Source organism: Rhipicephalus sanguineus, chromosome 3, assembly GCF_013339695.2.
Source record: "Rhipicephalus sanguineus isolate Rsan-2018 chromosome 3, BIME_Rsan_1.4, whole genome shotgun sequence".
Classification (NCBI taxonomy): Eukaryota; Metazoa; Arthropoda; class Arachnida; order Ixodida; family Ixodidae; genus Rhipicephalus; species Rhipicephalus sanguineus.
The window spans coordinates 11,220,709-11,240,482 of record NC_051178.1 but is presented as its reverse complement, the minus strand read 5'-3'; the positions used below and the strand labels follow the sequence as shown (position 1 = coordinate 11,240,482).

Sequence of the window (19,774 nt, the reverse complement as noted above, 5' to 3'; positions counted from 1 at the left end):
TCTAATGACTTCTGACATTTCAGTCATTTGACGCTCTAATGTGTCCCTTTAGAATTTTGTAATGTATTTGAAATGCCATTCAAAAACATATTGGCCAATTATTCTGATGCGTATTAACATGTGATAGTCTGATGCGGATTAACATGTGATAGTCCGATGCGTATTAACATGTGATAGTCTAGTGAACATGAAACGACCTTTGACATCAACACTAATTTGATTCTCTAATGTATTTCTTCAGAATTGTTTTAATGTACTCATAATGTCATTCAAAAACATATTGGCCACCGTCATTCTAATGTGTCCTTATGAGCGACTTTCTTGTGAGTATGAAATATCCTGTTTGCGATGACCCTCGGCCAAGCTTGTGCTTCGTGGCCAATGACATTCATAACATTCCTGAAACAGAACTATTACAGTGCATGATACGATTTATGATATGTCCGGATGATAGTACGGAATCACATATTAGTTGTGCCTGACAATGTGTTTGCTGGTTGATACACATGCAGCCAAGCATCATACAAAAGTGCATGTATGCACCTTCTAGAACACTTGTGCTGTACAAAGACATTTCTCAACAAAAGAAAATGGATAAAAACATTTATTGACTGGGAAACATGCAGAGGTTATATGAAAGAAAAATATGGTGTACACCTGTCATATCTTCGTTTCGTTTAATCTGTCTACTTAACATTGATGACAGATTGCTTTTGATGCGCAGGGTCCTTGTAGGGAATTCATGTATGTGTATCCATGCATGTGTATCCTGCACGAAAGATCGCAGTAAATATATAAGAGTTGCAAAGAAAACTTTATCCAACACATCGTGCACCTTAGAACACTTAGATGTACTGCCAAGGCACCGTGCAGGTAGTTGACAAAAACACTTTTGTGAAGTTAGAGTTAGTCAAAATTGCATCTTATATCGCATTTCCAATCGAAACTTTCAGCAAATCCTGTTAGAAAACAGGAAAACAACACAGAAGGTCAAGTCCAGCATCAAGTATACATTAATGGAGTTACGTCTAGGGTCTTGTTTCTTTGATCTTAGAATTCCCTCAAAAAAGGTGCAATAGGTTCATGAGCTGGAGCAACATGTCCAAGCTTTTTGTAAAGATTGAAACAAATGCCTACCATAAAATATAAACTCGACCAGGCTCACAGGTAGAACGCTCCCATCTTCTTCTGCAAGCTGTCGTCTGCTTCAGTTCCACGAACAGGTGAGATCACCGGGTACATATGTAAATGATACCAGAAAACATTCATGAGTTGGCGCACCACACAGACCTTACAGCTCACACACAATACATACAATGTATTCAGGCAAGTCTATGTTTATATACCAGCAAGGGCCTTGAATGATGGACTCAGATTGCGCTATAAGGACAGGTGTAACCTGAGCAACGGCTCATGGCAGACAACTGTAATGGTGCCATTGCAAGCCGAACTTTCAGAAAGTTATGTACTTAGTAAACACTATGTGGTTGGAGAACGCAGATTGCCATATAGGTCATTTAAATGACGAAAATTACATCAGCTCTGCTACACAATATAAAATGCATAAATTGATAAAATAAGAGTATGTGTGGCCCATGTGCACACTCCATAATGCCGAGCTTTACATATTGTATTATACGATGAATTTGAGCCGTTTAGGAAAGTAATTCTAGTCGTGTTAAAGCCAATCAATGCCTGGAATATCGGTTTGAATTTGTAGTGCTGCAAGCCATAAAAAAAACCGTTAACCACTTTTGTCAGCCTTCTCTAAACTTCTGCACACATAGTTACATATGAGAATTTGGATTTGTTTCCCCTAATAATTACTTCATAAAATTAAAGTAGCACTCTCACAATGAATGCTACGTCTTAGTCGCACAACCTGCAAATAAGAGCGCTTTTTCAGTTTCATGCTCCCTTAAGAAAAGCTCACAAAAGAAACATGAACTTTAGATAAGCACATAATTGAGGTGTGCTGTTGCCACCTCAGCACAGTGGATAAAAAGCTCTTGGAACAGTGCTGCTTAACCATTACAACTTCTGTTAATATAAACCAGTATGCTTCAGGAAACAATATAACGACGGGAAAAATATTTCGCATCATTTTTCTCAAACACAAATATTGCAACAAAAGGCACCTTGCCAAACGCAACTAACTGGCATATTTGTCTAGAATTGATAATTATAAACATCTTGTGCTACTTCAAATTAATGTACACATGGTGTTAGTACCAGAATATAACGTAATTCACTGACTTGTATTATCTTCAAGTGGGTTCACCCAACGCAAGTTCGTTTCTCGTAGCAACGACCTTGCACAGTCAGATTAAAATCCTAACCATAGTGCAACTAACTTCTAACAAAAACAAGCGCGGTGCAGTAGTCGCGGAGAAAGCCACAAACACACGCCACTGCAGAGCACCGCGCGCGCATGTGCAGCCGCAGCGTGTTTTAATATCTTCCTCCCCGCGTACTACATGCCAATTATTACTGAGTTTCCTGAAGAGTTACTTCATTTGTACCTGCATCATGAGAAGGCTAGGCGATGAACGTTATGTTTAAAGCAGTTTTATTTCCGAAGTGATAAGCCATCGTACAAGTAGCTTCAGGCGATGATCTCGTGCAGTATACAGCTGTAGTCGATTTCAATAACTTTCGACGACGCTAAGAAGTTTACTTACGGAATCACAACTGGGCTACAAAAAATCTTGCAAATGATTCTTATTTCGGTTTACGTTCGCTTCTGAGCGGCGGAATCCAAGAACGGGCCACTTTCTCTCCTCGGTCGCGGCCGCGTCCCGTCTACGAGAAAGGGCCGTGCTGGCCATGCTCTCAAGCACTGCAGTCCTCCCCTCCTTCCTCACCTCCCCCACTCCGGTCCCCTGCGCCCAAAAGGACAACGCGAGTGTGATGTGACCCTCCCTGCGACACACATCGCGCAGGCGTCCCCAAGGTCATCCAGCTCCCGGAGAGAAGCGGCAGCGGCGCTTTTGTATGCCCCCTCTACCCTCGCACTCCAGCAAGCGGGAAGCGGGCGGGCCGAGCGACAGGCATTCTTGGAATAATCGAACAGCCAAGGAAGAAGAGCGCCATTACACGAAACGCTTGCGTTACAGAAGCGGAGTATCGCGCAAAGCAACGCGCCTTCATCCACTCGTTGCAGTTGTAGGTAGTGAACACACATGGTGAATGCTTCATACAACCGTATAAAGTGCACAGAAAGCATTGAGCATAGCGTAAAACATACCTGTCTATCATCCTTCCTCTGGCCATCATCCCCGCAGAGTGAACACACCGCCCAGACGATCACACTCGGTTCCTGCGTAAAAGACGTCATGTAATGAAGTAACCTAGCTGTGTAATTCAGAAATATTCTAGAACTTACCAAAATCAGGCATCCACTGCGCACTCTTCAGCTTTACAGTCCACAATGTACCGTACACTCGGCGACAGTCTTGTCAAAAGGCTGCTGTACGTCCGCACTCGCCGTCAGTCACGAGACTAGGACCTAGATCGTCTTGGAAGGTACACTTGATATTGAATCACGTAACCAACGTGCATAATCGATAAACGTGGTAACGAAGCATTGTAGAACACAGCATGGCACACACACAAACCGCGCGCACCCGTCAAACAACTAAAGCGCCACCCGGACAACTTTTCTTGGCAATGAAGGGAAGGCTACGGGGGCGGAGCTACTGCACATGTACTGCTCCGCGAAATAGTCCGGTTCGGCGCGCGTTTCGAATTTAGTTTTGGTTTGTGAACCTTCCGTACCTCATGTGACGGCTATTTCATTAGCGAGTTTTAGTATAGCGGAAAACAGCAAACGCAAGGATTTAGCGTTAGCGTTAGCGTTGCGTGCTCCTAACTGCGCATGAGCAGAACGTAAACGTACCCCGAGCTCTTACGTACGAACGCTATTTCTGGAATATAGCGTTCAACGCTAACGCACGCAAGAGATCCCGCACGTAAGGCAAGATGGCGGTGCCTGTTGAAGCGGGAGCCGTCCACTTCGAATCTTTGTAGCCGTCGTCCTGCATTATTAAACTTATTCATTCCCTAATAATGTTCGTGTTTGATTTAGATTTGAGTAATGAGGCTTCGCCAACCGTGTACCGCCAATAAAATAGCTCCGTTTTTTAGATACAAAGTGGATGTGCGCTGCAGAAGGCTTAGCAATATTTGTTTGCAAGGTTCGCTCATGTTTTCTGTAGCAGCGCAGAGATGGCGACGCTGTCTTTAGTCGCCTCTTTCCAAGATACGGCCACAAGTCAAGCAGATACATGTCAGGCGTCGTTTCCCTTCATGCCTTTCGCGGCAGTGCATGAATGTGACGCGTGATGCGTCCCAGCTTAAAAAGGCCAAGTAATAGGGGTCTTGAAGAATTCTCGAACGCGGCATGTCGACAGAAACCAGTGTGTCAGAACTCAACACTTCTGCAAACGCGACATGAAGACGCAACAGTGGTGACTTTGGATCAGCTCGACTTGGTGGCGCTTTTGTGGATTCTACAGTGCATTTAGTGTTTTTATTTCTAGATGGCGCCGTATGTGCTTGCGTTAGCGTTAGCGGGAATGCCTTCCGCTGTACTAAAAGACCACCAGTTGACACGCAGCGCGTTCCGTTTTAGCGTTAGCGTTGAGACGCACGCTAACGCTAACGTAAGCGTTTCCCGCTATACTAAAACTCGCTATTGTTCGAGCGGCCGTCTCAGGCTTATACAGCAATTTGCTAGTGAAATTCGTCAGAAGCTCCCTCGGCGAGTCGTCGGGAAAGCTGGAGGGTGACGAGCGCTCACTTGAGGACGAAGGCGCTATTTTGACTGTGAGGTGCACGTAAAAGGTGCGACGTTTTCACAAGTGCAAAAACGCGAAATGACGCTGCTTAAATCAGAACAAATATAAATATCTCCTTGGTGCGTGCTGACCCTCTCTTCAAACAGCGCTCCGTAGAAAATAAAGCAATGTTGTTTTTATTTGTCACTGTACATACAAAAAAGTGTATTTATGGCTTTTTTTACACCCGTGTGTGCATGTTGGGAATGTGTTATGGCTGTTCGATTTTGTTATACAACTATACATTTTGTTTTGGGGAAATGAAAGTTAGAAATGGGCAGTTTTCAAACTCGCATCCCAGACGATGGTCATCTCTGAGTCCTTACTCAAAAGAAATGCTTTTTTGTTTCAAGTTACTGCCCTCTCCCGTGGATAGAAAGAGGTAGGGATTATGATGGGAGGAGGAAATGGGTAGGGTGTGATAAGCGACACCCAACGTTGCACACAGAGGAGGTGAATGGGACAAGGAAGGAGTGAAGGGAGAGAGGAGTTGACGCCGTGGAGAGCGGGAGAGTCGCGTGGAGACGACATTACGAGGGGGGCGGGGCGGGAGAAGGATGTACGCGACGTTGGGCCAAATCGAACTTTGCTTGTCGACTGCTTCTGACCAGCGTTGCAACAGCGAGGAGAGATAGAGACAGTAGTTTGAGGTTGGGAAAAACGCTTGTCCGCGTATCTTTGCAACCAACAACATTCTGTTTTGGACATATATGTAAGTGCACCATGCATAAGAACAGTCCCTAATTTTTATCACAACAACAACGAACTTTTTTTTCTGTACGTCACCCATTGTCCACAGTTCCAATTCTTCTCCGCCCCCCAAAATCCTTCGCGACGCCGTGCGGGTAATCCCCACTCTCCTCCGTTAACTTCTACTGGAAAAATGGGCAACACGGACCCTGAGCGAGTGTTCGCAGTGTCACTTGATCATACCTGTTCATATTTGCATATGTGATCGACTCATGCCTTTTAAAAACAAGGAAATGCTTACTTCTATTATACGGCAGGTAATATAATGAACATTGCTGCGGTCGTCAGCAATTCTTCGATCGCCGGTGCATGGGCGATATATGTAAAATATTTACGCATTCTACTGAAACACGATATTTGTGTACATTGCAACACAAATTGTTCATTGCTTGTAGTCTCTGAAAGACAAACTTGTCTATTGTGATAAACTGATTTTACGGTTGCGATTAAGGCTTTTTAACTTCTTTGTTGTGATGCGCGTTTTGACATTAGGAACGGCAACTGAAAGTCTGAACACTTCAGTCACCAGAAATTAAAGTGCACATGGTCATTTGACTCTCCGATGTACACTTAATGTTAAACGACATTAGGCTTTGCATGTCTAATGTCTGTCTAGTGACTCATTAGGAGCGCACCTAGTCGACACTAGACACTCAAGACTCATTTTCATAAGGGCACAGATGAAGAACGCGGTGGTTTTCGCTTGTGCAACACAGCACACATTCGAATCTGAGGGCAGTGTCCCAAGTTAGCTACTGGGGCCTCCGCAATAACTTTGCGAGCGATATTTTCGTCGGCTGCGAACACCGCCCATAAACTACACGGACGTGATGTATACGCACGCATTAAAGCGCTAAAAAAAAAACAGCTGCAGCGAGCACAACTATCCCACTAATGTTACTAGCGCGCATAAGTTAAAGTAACACCTAACAAAACACTCTGAAGACAGGGTTGTATGACACGCTAATCCGAGTTGGTTAGCTTTCATAAGATAGTTGAGGTAACGTCAGGCAGTGAGGCACGCACAATATACTCACGTGAGCAACCATAACTAGCGAAAAGCTCCGCTTTTGAGAGGTGACGCCGCGTCGAGCCACAAACTGCAGCCCGCCCACTAATATAAACTTATTATCGTAACCATTTCTCAAACAGATAGCCGCAGCAACGAATGGCAGCAAGGAAATCAGCTGTTCATTCAGCAGTTTCAAATCATAACGGTCAACGACAGCAAGTCAAATCAAAAGATTGTGAACGTCTTGGGAAATACATAATAGTGAACATATAAATACCTGTGTTCAGCAGGGATTCTGAAGAAGTGTTCACCTTCATTCCCCGAGGAATCGCACCACTTCGCGGAGCAATAAAGGTGCGACATCGCTGCTCCTCGCTGCGGTGGTAAAGTTTGCGTTTCTATGCGCTTTCGTGCTTGCGCGTCGTGTGCTTGTGCGCTGCGCAGGCGTGATGGCGGTGGTACATAGCAGATCCACGCACAGTCATGTTTACAAAACTTCTTTAAAACTTTACCTTGTAATACTCGTGGCTGGTTATAGTTTAATGCAGAAGCACGTTTTTGTTTACTACTGCACACTACCGTGGCCGCGTTATTTTATTTTTATTAGGCTTACTGACGCCTTCAATTACCGCCGCTACCAGGTTCGCTGCAATTGTTTCGACGGTAGCGACGCCTCGTGGCCTGGACGCCAAACTGCCATTATGCCTCGGGCCTGACGAAACACACAAGAATGCAGAACGCAGTGACTATTCTGTAGTCCAGGCCACAGAATAAACTCCAGCTTTATTCTGTGGACCAGACAACAAAATAAAGTGAGCTGTGGGCCGTGCAGCGTGTGCAGAATGTAAGGCGCTCTCAGAATAATTCGGAACGCCGATCACGCAGCCGCTCGCCTGCGGAGCGTGCCCGCAGAAAAGTAGTACGCTGGTCTGCGCGTGCGCGATCTCCCTAAAAAGCAAGCGTTGCTCCCTGGTGCACGTAGATTTTCGTTGCGTTGCTACAAAACGGTAGCCCTAGGTGCCCCTCAGCGCTTCGATAACGGGGGCTGGGTGGTTGGTGTCTGTGACAAGCTGTGTGCGTGCATGTATCGCGTTGGAGCATAAGCCTTCGTGCGTGCATGCGTGTTCGTGTGCTTCGGTGTTTTCTTCTGTTGTTACGTTGGGCTGTATTTATCATTTCATCAGAATATTTGCAGGAGTTGACTGACTAGCTGTGGCAAAGAGCGGCGTTTTCGTCTTATGCAACCTTGAGCACATCGACGAAACACAGTTACGCTTCGATTCTTTGTTTTGTATGGAAAAATAAACCGAGTGTTCTTCCTGTTACAAATATATATCTACTGTGATGCTATTTATTTTTCCCATAGTTTAGACAGACTATCACTGACTAGCGTTGTATGCTATCTCCGAGCAAAAGACAATGAATGTCTGTGGCAACAAACGAAGACACACGATCGAAATGTAAAAATACTCTTTACCAAGCGCCCAGATTCTGAAATTGATTGGTGCACAAATATGCGAACCGCGAAATGTGGTGCGCGAATACAAAACTCTAGAATGGTGCAGAGCTTATTAGAATACGCACGAAATCAGACGCTCTGTATGAAATGTGCTTTGACAAACATGCCGCCTTAATTCATTTTGTAAAATGTTTTATTGTCTCTATCGCAGACACACCTGTAAGGGGAGTCGTCATGTAATAGCACAGATTGTTCTCGTATAACCAAGCTAGTAGAAACACGGATCGGGAGATTATTAAAGCAAACACTTCGCGAAGCACACTAACGCGGTTTAAAGAAGGCAGCGATGCCATCGTAGCCATGCCGCCTTACTCGTAAACTCGACATACTGCGCAACCAGCAGGAAAGAAGAAGGAAGACAGGAAAGAGCGCAGTCCTTACCTTACTCGCACGTAGTCTCCCAGAATGGATGCAAATAATCGCAAGAACACGCCACAAGGAATCGACAAGTCTTTATATTTATTAATTACGGAGCGCGGCATGCTACAGGCTCCTATCCGTCCAGCCCTGTCGTTTCGGTGAAGACCATCTAGCGCTACCGTTTTGGAGCAAGACAACGCCGATCTAGATGCACCAGGGAGATAAACATGCTCGCTAAGGAGACCGCGCATGCGTAGACCTTGCCTGTATCTATTCGCTGGTGCGCTCCGCCAGCGAGCGGCTGCGTGTTCGGCGTTCCGAATTATTCTGAGCGCGCCTGTACTGCAGCCCGAGCAGCCGACCTATCTTGATGACGGTTTCTGTGCGCCATAACGCAGAATATACTATTCTGTGGACCAGACCACAGCTTTATTTTGTGGACCACACCAAAGAGACTTGTGCTGTGGACCGTGCGCACCAGACTTCGCTGTAGCCCAAACCAAAGTTTTTTAATCATGCCGGTTGCGGGAGTTAGCAGATTGTCGAGCTACTGGTGGCGGCAATATAAAACACTAAAGCGCCGCGGCGTCGCTCTTTGCGAGTTCTCGCTAGTTGCTAAACGCCGCACGCAGCGCTGACGTCGTTTTGAGCGTTTATTAGTTTGGTTTTTTGGTCAACAGATGACGGGACATTCAGTATACTCCTGCAACTTCTGCCAATGGCGTACCCTGATTTTCATAAATGGAGACTATGGGGAGTTTCGCAACTCGTATGATTGACGAACTCTGGCCCAAACAGCCCACCTCTCTTGACGACGGTTTTCTCACAAATTGCGGCGGTTTATTCTGTGGTCTGGTCCACAGAATAAGCGCTGCGCCCTCCTGCCTTGATGACAGCTTCTCTCGCGAATCGCAATATTCGCTCGCAGTTTTGTGAATAAGTCAGGACCAAGGAGGTTATTTCCGACCGTAGTACGCGAGATGGAAGACGCTTATGCGTGAAAGGTTGGAAATGCGAAGGCGAAGCCTACCTTAGGCATGCTTGCTGGTGTGACATGCCAAAGCAGGTAAACTTGTGAATTGAAGCTGCAAAAGGAAGGCGTATAATAATAAATGACAGCGGTTCTAAAAATTTCTGTACCTGATCTATGGCGTGCGGAACATTTAAGTGACTTCCACCACAGTACATTTGTGCCATGCAAAAAAAAGTCACAGTTTCGCCGCAAGGGCGAAGCAATGAATGCGATAGCAAGGAACTAATGCTATACGAAGTGAGGCTCGCCAATGGATACTCTCAGTTTGAACAGCGCTTCTGTTGCAAAGGCGGCCGAAGCAGCGAAGGAAACTAGCGTGCTTCAAGTGTCGAGCTGTGACACTTGATAGTTCGCGCTCATCTTCTGTTTGTTCGTTTGGCGGCGTCCCTGAGCTCGAGTGACATTCGTACGCGCCGTAACATGAGCGCGGACATCACGGTGAAAGCGTGAAACATTCCTGTACCCCTCGCCACGAGAAAACCGGGCGAGCAGACAGCGGAAGGGCAAGCTTCTCCCATGCGCAAATATAAGAAGAAGCGAGCGAGCTCGCCGACGACTTTTAAATGCGCCCGTCGGGCTCCTAGCGCCACCTCGCTGGTAATGAAGAAACGCTTATTATCGCCTGCTGTCTCTGAGTCCGTCCAGCGCTAAATGGTGTGTATATAACGCTCGCCGTTAGCTACGTGGAGGACCTGCGTTTCGTGGCGTAGTGGATAGCGCCGCTCGCTGCGGAGCAAGAGGTCCCTGGTTCGATTCCGCGCTTCGGAAGCATTTTTCTGAGTTATTTTTCTTTGGGGCCTTTATATATATATACATACTTATACATATACGGTGCATGACGGCGGCGACGGCGACGGCGACGGCAAAATCCAGCCGAGACTGTCCATATAATTGCTATCGCAATAAAAGAAAAGGACGCACTAAGATCTGCACGGGAGAGACAAATTTTGAGCGATCCTCGCGATTGCGATTGCGGGCACGCGGAGCACCCTACGAGGAAGACCTCTTATTCTTGAACGAATAAAAGATTCTCTCTCTCTCTTTCCCGATTGTGCGAACACGGCCACAGATCTCCCGAAAAACGGCACCAACGCCACCGCGAGAAGTGAATCTCAACGACAAAGGACGACGCTACTAAAATTTTCTGGCCCTGATCTATCCTGTCCGGACACACTTCAGTAACTTTCACCGCAGTGCAATAATGTCATGAAAAACCTGCACTCAGATTGGCAAGGGGTTACGCTGTTGCACTGAAGTTTTCAGACGTTGACGATCATAGAAGTACTCGTAATTATACGGCGGGTGCAAGCGTGCGTACTTAAATGACAAAGTGTGCTGTGTCCAGTCAGAACTAGAACGTTATTGCGCTTTTTTTACTTGACACAGGTGTACCGCGGCGAAAGTGGCTTAAGCGCTGCGTACTCGATGGAGCAAGGTGATAAAATTCTATACACGCTGTCATTTGTTATTATTGTTTCTTTTCGCGGTGGCGTCAGCGTTCTTTTTCGGCTGATTGATGGCCGCGCCCATTCAGAAGGATTACTCAAAGTTCGAGTCTCCCGTGCAAGTGTTAGTAAACTTTTTCGCATGATATCAACCCATTGTGGTGAAAATAGTCTTGAGTGTTCCGCACGCGATAGATCAGGAAATTTTAGAACCGCTGTCATTTGTTATCATTATACGCCTTCGTTTTGCGCTTTTGAAGCGTTGTTGCTGTTATTCTTTTTTTTGCAGGGGGGGGGGGATGCAGTATGCCCTACGGCATAACTGAAAGAAAAATATACAGCTCTGCTGCCTAGACGAATTCCACGAGCGGTCACTGCTATTCGCAGATTCATTTGGAACGAACATACGTCCATCAACGTTGTTGACGAGCACAAGTGCAAAGCTCTGGGATTTAAACATTACGCGAGTGAGTAATGTCGGCATTTATTAAAATAAGATATATTTATTAGACAGCGTGCACGTCGCTCGCACCGCAAGTGACACCATGCTTCCATTCTTCCATTCATTGACACCATCTGCAGATGGTGTAGTTGTGTCTGCTCGTGTTGGCTCACATGCGGCCACACTTTAGATATGTACAGCCGTACTCATGAGCAATCAGAGGTTACACAGTGATTCCATTCCTGCGCCAATTGCGCCAAAGTGCGCCAAATTGTATTTACTGCGCCATCCTGATAATATCGACGAAATTTGCGCCAAACTGCGCTAAAGTCTCGGGTTTGGGGGCGTCTATCACCGGCAATCGCACCGCCGGCGCGTCAGAACATGTGCAGCTCGATCTTGGGGCTGCCAATAAAGTCGCAATCATGGACCAAGAATTATTCCGCTGAATAAATAGCGCTCGCGCGTGCGTTCCGAGTAAGCCACGATGCCATGCACGGTGCCGACGCAGCTTCTGTTCTGCAAGTCGGCTCGACAGCAAAACGCGCTCTCCGCAGAGGCTCCTGACGTCTAGTCCTATCGGTAGCGAGAAAGTGCGACGGCGATTCATCGGCGGACGTTGTCTCTACCAGAAACGCTGCTGATAGCTCGTTTCAAGCGTCGCATGGCATGTAAGGAAAGCAATGTTCAGTAATAACTACATGAGTGCCGCTAAAATGTCTGTCACTTCTGTTTCTGGACATCGCGGAATGAAATCTGGGATCGCTCGCAGTAGATATATGGGACAATATCGAATTTTCCTTGCTTCGCGTTTATGGAAGAGCACGCGAACGGTGGAAGCGCGTTGACACTTTTCCTCAGATATACTTTATCCATGGATCTTCATCCAGAACAGCTTTTTCGTAATTCCTTCCGCCAGCACGTCCGAGTTTGTAATCACTCTGCGGTAAATACCCCCTAAAAGTCCCTGCCCTTTCGAGCTTACGTGCTAGGGTTCCAATTCGAATTTTTTTGCTTGCTTTTTAAAAAATGTCATCTGATTAGTAAAATCATATCTCCTGGTCGGAGCAGCCGCAAAGCTGATGCGCAGCTGTCAGTAGCGGGCCCGTCGCTGACGGCCCACGGTGAAGCGGCTACGCCATGTTACACGTCCGCCCCTCGTTTTCGGGGGTCAATAGCTGACGGTTAAAAAAACTCAGTTTCGCTTAAGAGCGACGCAATGAATGCGATACCAAAAACTTGTATTGTGAAACGAAGTAAGACTAGCCGCTAACTCTTTTCGATCCGATCTCGCGTAACTCAACAAAACGCTGGTTTAAGCGAATATGGCCCCTCCAGGAACCGAAGCGTTTTCGTGCTCTTAGTTCTCTAATCGCGAAGTAAGCGTTGAGAGCATATATATAGCAAATTCATGAGCCGTCTCCTGATGCCTCGAGATAGCGCGCGCACAAGCGACTGCGCCCTTCGAACGATGCGGTACACCCCCCCCCCTACCGCTCCCCTACCGCTCCTCTGGCGTCCCTTCATGTTCCTTACGAAAGACGGGCGGGGCGTTTCCCCTCTGTTTGATGAGCAATCGACGGCAGGCCCGCACGCGGGAAGATGTTATCTCATGCGCGGTCCGTGCGGCGGGGACAGACGGCCGGCTAGTTTAATCTCCGCTTCAGCCGTGTTCGTCGCCAGCGCTCGCGAGCTTTTACCCGCGGCTAGAATGCGCGTGGTGATGTTATTAATTTGGACTTTATACGGAAAATTACGGCAACGGCGACGGCAAAAATCCGCCGAGAGTGTCCATATATTTGCTATCGCAAGGGTCAATGTACGGGGTAGATTTCGCCCCCCCCCCTCTTAGTGATTAGGGGAGGGGGCGGCCGCCCCCCCTGCCCCCCCCTGTGCGCACGCCTATGCTCCTGAGATGATTTTTTTCCTTGAGATTTGCAATGAATCGAAATATTTCTAGCCTTCATAAGAGCCCCATAATAATACTCAGGTGCTTGAATGTTAAAGGGGCCGAAAACTGCCCAGAATATGAAATGAGTTGACTCCACTGATGTAAAGATTGTCCGTTGCACTGACTCAAACCAACACTGTTTTTTCCGTGAGAGATGAATTTATATTTTTATTTCCTAATTCAAAGTCGCGAAAAATGACCTGTGGCGCCTCTGGCGGCAAAAACATGATCCGATGGAGACGGCCACGTGACCGTTGCTTGCTGTACGCGGTCGGCGATTTTTTTGTTAGTATTGAAATATTGTTCGTTTCTTTATATTAAAAGGTATTACTCCATAATAATGTGCATATCGACTTGCGTTAGTAGTATGCATTAAAGTGGCGCTGCCTTCACGTGACGTAATGATCCCACGCTCGTCAGCGTGTCTTGAGCAACTTTTCAGCGTGCTCATGCAACCGTGCACGCAGTTTCCAGGTCGCTAAGATTTTGGAGCGACATAGTTTTGCTACCTACACTCCGTCTCAGAAATGACGCGCGCTGCTACTCGGTGCGGCCGTGCATATGCACAGTTACGTTTTCGATTACTTGGCTTGGCTCGTGTATCGAGAGAGTAACAACGCCGGGAGAAGCCATCCATGGCACAGGCGCAGGCAACCTTGGGCGCAGGCGCACACAACTCTGTACAAATACCGGGAAGGTGTATAAAGCCACACATCTCATTGTAACAGCTTGCTATTTTCAAAAATAGTTGGAAAGCTCAAAATAAAGGTGGTTAAGCATAGTTACAGTAACTCCTGCGAAAGCAGAACAACGACGGCTTTCACAAGGGCTAGCGGCATCACTATCATTTCTCAGCGCTGCTGGAGCAAGCCTCCATGCGTGTTTGGAGCCTTTCAGATCGAAAAATACTGCTTATAAAATAGCTACGTGCTTTTCGGAAAAACCATTGCAGCTACAAACGCTACGAAGGGTGAGTTTCCTGTCGTGCCGTAAAAAAGTGGGTCGAGAAAAATCAGTTGTCCGTCCCTTTAATGCAATATGCTTCTGTATTGCACTCCAGGATGTAAAATTCGCTGCTCCAAAGTGCTCCCAGATGCAAAATTATCTGCTCCAAAGTGCTCCAAGATGACAATTTTGCTCCTCCAAAGTGCTCCAAAACGGAAATTTTGCTGCTCCAAAAATTGCTCCAAATCAGAAGTCCTCGGTAGCATCACTGGAATAAGGACGGTGCGCATTTAAGCGCGCATGTCGTTTCATGTGGATGCACACCATGCTTGACGCAGATTAGGATCCTGGGAAAAGTAAAAGCAAGGTAGCGCGGGAAATTTTGGAGGCATATCACATAAAGAAACGGGGTATCAATTGTGTTAGCGAGACGTCACTCAGCCTGTATGACTCGGAAGTACGGTATCTAGAGAGAATGTGTCCGATAGCATGATTAGGTAAGCGAGCTTGTTGCGCATGTGTTGAAGAGAAGTGGGTGTATATTAGCCTGTTTCCTCAAGGAATAAACAGTTGTAAGTGAGCGCCCGTCCTGTCTTGTGTTTCTTCTGTGTGAATGTGATTTTGGCTCGAAGTTGACTATTTCATTCATTCATGCAATAAGCAAAAGTTGGAAGTTTAGCGCTCATCCTGTTGCCTGTGTTTCCTTCTTCGCTGTAGCCTCTTTTCTTTATGCTCAAACTGAGCTGCGCTATACCAATACGATATCATAATGCACCAACTTGCCTATACTGCAGTACCTGTCGGGAAGCAGAGGTTCGTAGCTTGAGCCGCGAACGCGCGCAGGTGTGGGACGTCCCGCTAGCGTTTGTCTCGCTCCACAAAAGCACGACCACGGCAGCTAAGTAAATATTTAGCGGCCGTGGCACGGCATTCGTCCGTCGACATCGTTGCGTTTCTGCAGTGCTTATTGCAGCAGTTTTATTAGTCGGTGCTGTCGCACTCGAAGCAGTCGGCGGCGGAGAAACACCGTCGGTGCATGTGAAAGCTGCACTACTTCGACAACGAGCCGTGACACGCTAACACGAAACAAAAGGCAAATAACGTAACTACGTCTAGGGTGACTCCCCGATGCCAGCGCGCGCAGTGTTTTTCTCTGGTATCGAGAAGCTTTAACCATGACCTCCGAGATTGCGCGCAATCTCAGAGGTCATGGTCATTGACGCAATTGAAGCATTGCCTCTGAGACTGCACGCAACGTATCCTGCACTGCGCACTCAACATATGCGTGCGCCCAACTAAAAGTGTATTCGCGATGGCAGGCTCCGTCCGCAGAGCTGTTGCAGATGCGCAACTAATGCTGTCTATTAGGAGGCGCACATTGCCCGTGTCCGCAGCTCCATGTATACGGCCTAGTGATGCAGAACTATCGGTAAATTGACTATCGATAGCATCACCAGTTTCCTTGAAACTATCGATAGTGTAAACAAACTATCGATACTACTACTATCAACAAACTATCGATGGCGCACTCGGTAGTACCATCAGTGATAATACTAGCGATGTTACTGCCGCGCGTGTTTATTGCTTTGTTTTGATGTATTCGGGTTTAACACACAATGACTATTAGCAACGTTTGACGCACACCGCGCCGCAATGCTTGAGAAGCTGCGCGATCGTTTGAGATCATTCTACTAAGATTACGCGCCGGGTGCGAATAGTCCAGTTTATTCGAGAGCTTGCGTGGCCACTAGCGAACACGCTGGAATCTTCGATGGCACATGTATAAAAGCTGACGCGCTTTGCCGCTTGGCAGATTGCCCGACGGCCGACGACTGTTCTCACGCTATCAGTGCGCAGCGTGTACCGCTTGTATTTGCAGTTTTGATTTTCTGGGCGCGAGTTCGCCCAAATAGAGAGCTCCGTATTTCGCAGTCTTGCTGCAGTATTCTTCACCGTCACGACCACGGGACAATGCTATCGATGGTGGTGTCTGTAATGATGCTGTTGATGGCCGGCCGCATTGCCAAAATGTTTGCGATGGCGTACTAACAGCTTCGCCTAATTTATGAGCAATTTTTGGCGAGAGAAGTAAATTATTTTGGCAGTGAAAATGGCGGAATATATCGAACAATAAATTCATATTCAAAAGCAACCATTTACGCCTTATAATTAACAAACTTAGTTCTTGATATATTTTATTTATTTTGAAATCATCAAATGCAATATAAATTTGAAGCCGCGGAGTTCCGCCACATGTAACGGCTTCCTTTCCGCTACAACTGAACAGTCGGACTTTATGAACGTGTGTATGCAAAGCACTCTGGTGAAGAACACAATCATGTTAAAGGGGTACTGACACAAAATTTCGCGGCTGAGATAGCCAGCGGGATTGATTCTCGTGAACATGCTTATGTGATCTGCAAAATATCAACAGCGAATATAGCTTGGAAGCTTGATATACACCAATATTCCTAGCTCGCGACGTGACTGTGTAACGAACATAAATAACGGGAGTTAATATGACACTCATGACACCCATGTCATGTACAGCATGACTTACGTGCCACGCTCATGGTGCGCTGGCGGCCGTTTCGCTAGCTTTATAAACACTAAAATTGGTATGGCGCAACGTGACTGTCTGACGAACACAAATAACAAGAGTTAACATGAAAATCATGACACGTATTACAGCATGACTTACGTGCCACGCTCATGGTGCACTCACGGCCCTTCTATTAACTGGATATATACCTAAATTGGTATGGCATGACAGGAGTGCGTGGCGAACATAAATAGCAGGTCACCTATCCTATACATGTAGCAGAATATATATGTTTCGTTAGCATGCCATATACCCGATTGTACACTCATGCATGTATGACAATCTTGCAATATATAGCGAACTAGTTGTCACGACATGAATGACTTCATTGGCCTCATTGACAAACTAGACAATGTGTCCAGCTATTTGCTGGCGCCTTCGCATTACATCGATTCCCACATTGCGTGGGATCTGCCTATTTTGTTTTACCATAGAAAGTTCGATAGTGACTCAGCTATCGATAGTATCGATAGTACCATCGATAGTTCCGCATCACTAATATGGTTCCCTCCAAGCGTCACTTCCAGTACGGAGCCTCCGCGTGAGCGCAACCGGAGATGTTTACATTTTCTCGAACACAAAACCACAAAACAGAGAAATATATATATATATATATATATATATATATATATATATATATATATATATATATATATATATATATATATATAGTGGTTCTTGAGGGAAAGGAAAAGGGCGCTAATTTCTGTAACACGCCGCGAACTTCATGAGACAGGGGAAGCAGAGAGAAGAGGAGGCGGCGCCGCCGCCACTGTCGCGCCAAGTCGCCGACGCGAAGGCAAGCGCCGGCGCCCCGCCTGACATCGTAGGCAAGGGGCAGTCATTCCGACCGTTGGCGTAGGCAAATGGGCGAACCGCGCCGAACACCAGTCATGCGATGTTTATGACGCATATGGCGGTGCCTTCGACACGCCAGCCGATCGAGAAGCGCTGCAAGAGTGGCAACTGAATCTTACAGAAAAGTTAAATCTCATTTTCTGATTCTACCTTCCAAAGGGGTCAAATAAATTACCGAAGAGAGTCGGTTGCCGTGACCCCCTTTTGACTCTTTTTTTTAGAGTGTAGCACTGTTTCGACTTGATTTTCCTGGGAACGGTGATATGTGCAACACCACCACGAGCAACCTTTGTGCTAATGCTAGAGAAAATAAGGGTCCGCCGCTGTGGTGTGGCGATTACGGAGCTCAGCTGCTGACCCGAAGGTCGTGGGTTCGGCCGTGGCGGTCGCCCGTGTACTGTGCGATGTCAGCGCACGAAAAAGAACACCAGATGGTCAAAATTTTCGTAGCCCTCCACTGCGGCGTGCCTCATAATCATATCGTGGTTTTAGCATGTTAATCCAAGAAAATAAGTGAGCGCTCAGCAACAGTGATTGCGCCAACTAACATGGTGGTGTTCTGGTTTCTACAGTCTACTTATTTTACTTGATCACTTGAGTTGTTAGTACTGGCGTGTTGTCGTTTTTTATTATTTTTAGTTTTGGAAAATTTACTTAATGCTTGCCTTCGTGCATGACCTTCAAGTTACGGTTTCGTAAATTAATGTAGGTAAGGTTTTGTTCCACGTCGATATTTTCTTGTTCTCAAGCATCGTGTGATTTTTTAGGGAAAATCCTAAATTTGTTTTTATCCTGACTGTATCTCTCTTGGCCTGTCTCTTGCCAGTTTACTTTTTTTCTCTTCAGATTGAGGGCAATCCTCGGCCTCACTAATCAATACATTTTACGTTATCAATAGCAAAAATATTTCACGTTGATACTCCGCAATGTGCGAAAACTAACAATAACAGAGAGCTGAGCTTGTTGGTAAGTATTCATTCTAAAAAGACAGGGCGTGCAAACACGGACACAAGAAAGAAGTCAGGACACCACAAACGCCGACCAACAACTGAACAGATGCAGAACGGCGGAAAGAGAAGACGGCACGAAAACTGATCTGTGCATGCCCATGCAATAGGCGAACCTATCAATCCCGCACGCATGGGAGCCTACGCGAAAGATAACTGTAAAGGCATTTGATTTCATCTTTATGCAAGTTAATAGACGGGTGGCTCACGCATGCGCTACCACTATTCTCGATAAGCCATGCCTCAGTCATCAGACGCGTTTCTTCATTCCTGTGTCGGTACAAAGCTGCGCATTCACTCACAATCTGGACAACGTAACGATAGATTAGAAGTTGAGCCTCCGGTTAGTGAGGAGATCACCGCTAGAGGCCGAACCAGGCGGACGTGTCTTGCATGGGCTCCAACTTCAACAAGCTCTGTGAGTGTTCTGTATCAGTTTATTACATCAACTTCGGTGCTGAAGTGGACAGTTTCATCGGCGGGACAACCTGTGAGTGTTTGAGTTCAGCCGGATGTCCTATTCTTTTTAATTGGCTTCGCTTAGCGCAGAGCGGGCGCCGGCCCCGCTATCCCTAACGCCGGTAGTGCTGACGCCAGGAACACGCGCCCCACTGCAGTCTACTACCACCATGGAGTGCACAGTCACAGGCACAGAGCTTCACCCGATTGCGTTTAATCCTGATGAGTAGAAAGAAGTCCTTGACGCACGAAAAAAGCACCATAAGCAGAAATCCAAGACCGACGCGCTTTTCCGAGCAGAAAACGCCAGCGTTGCAGTCGAGCCACAACTCGTCCGCCAAGACTCCGTCCAGACGCCAGCGGAGAAAATAGGCACCACAGCGTCTGCGGCACGCCTTAGGCGAGGACCGATTCCACAGTTACCGACGGACGATTTTAAGGTTGTTTATCGCCCAAACGCTGGAGTCAACATGGCAGCTTTCACAGAGCGAGAATTGCGCGCCGCGTTGCTGGAGAGTAGCGGTCATGTGGAGTCCTGCACCCAGGGTGGTCT

At 46.7% G+C, this 19,774-nt stretch overlaps 1 long non-coding RNA gene across 1 annotated transcript; it reads right to left on the bottom strand.

Moving 5' to 3' along the window:
• Positions 1-1,114: 1,114 nt before the first annotated feature.
• LOC125757932 (uncharacterized) lies at positions 1,115-3,645 on the bottom strand. The gene is made up of 3 exons (XR_007415572.1): positions 3,386-3,645; positions 3,248-3,319; positions 1,115-1,202 (listed from the first exon to the last, which is right to left on the bottom strand). It is a non-coding gene; the product is annotated as an uncharacterized LOC125757932 (long non-coding RNA).
• Positions 3,646-19,774: the final 16,129 nt, after the last annotated feature.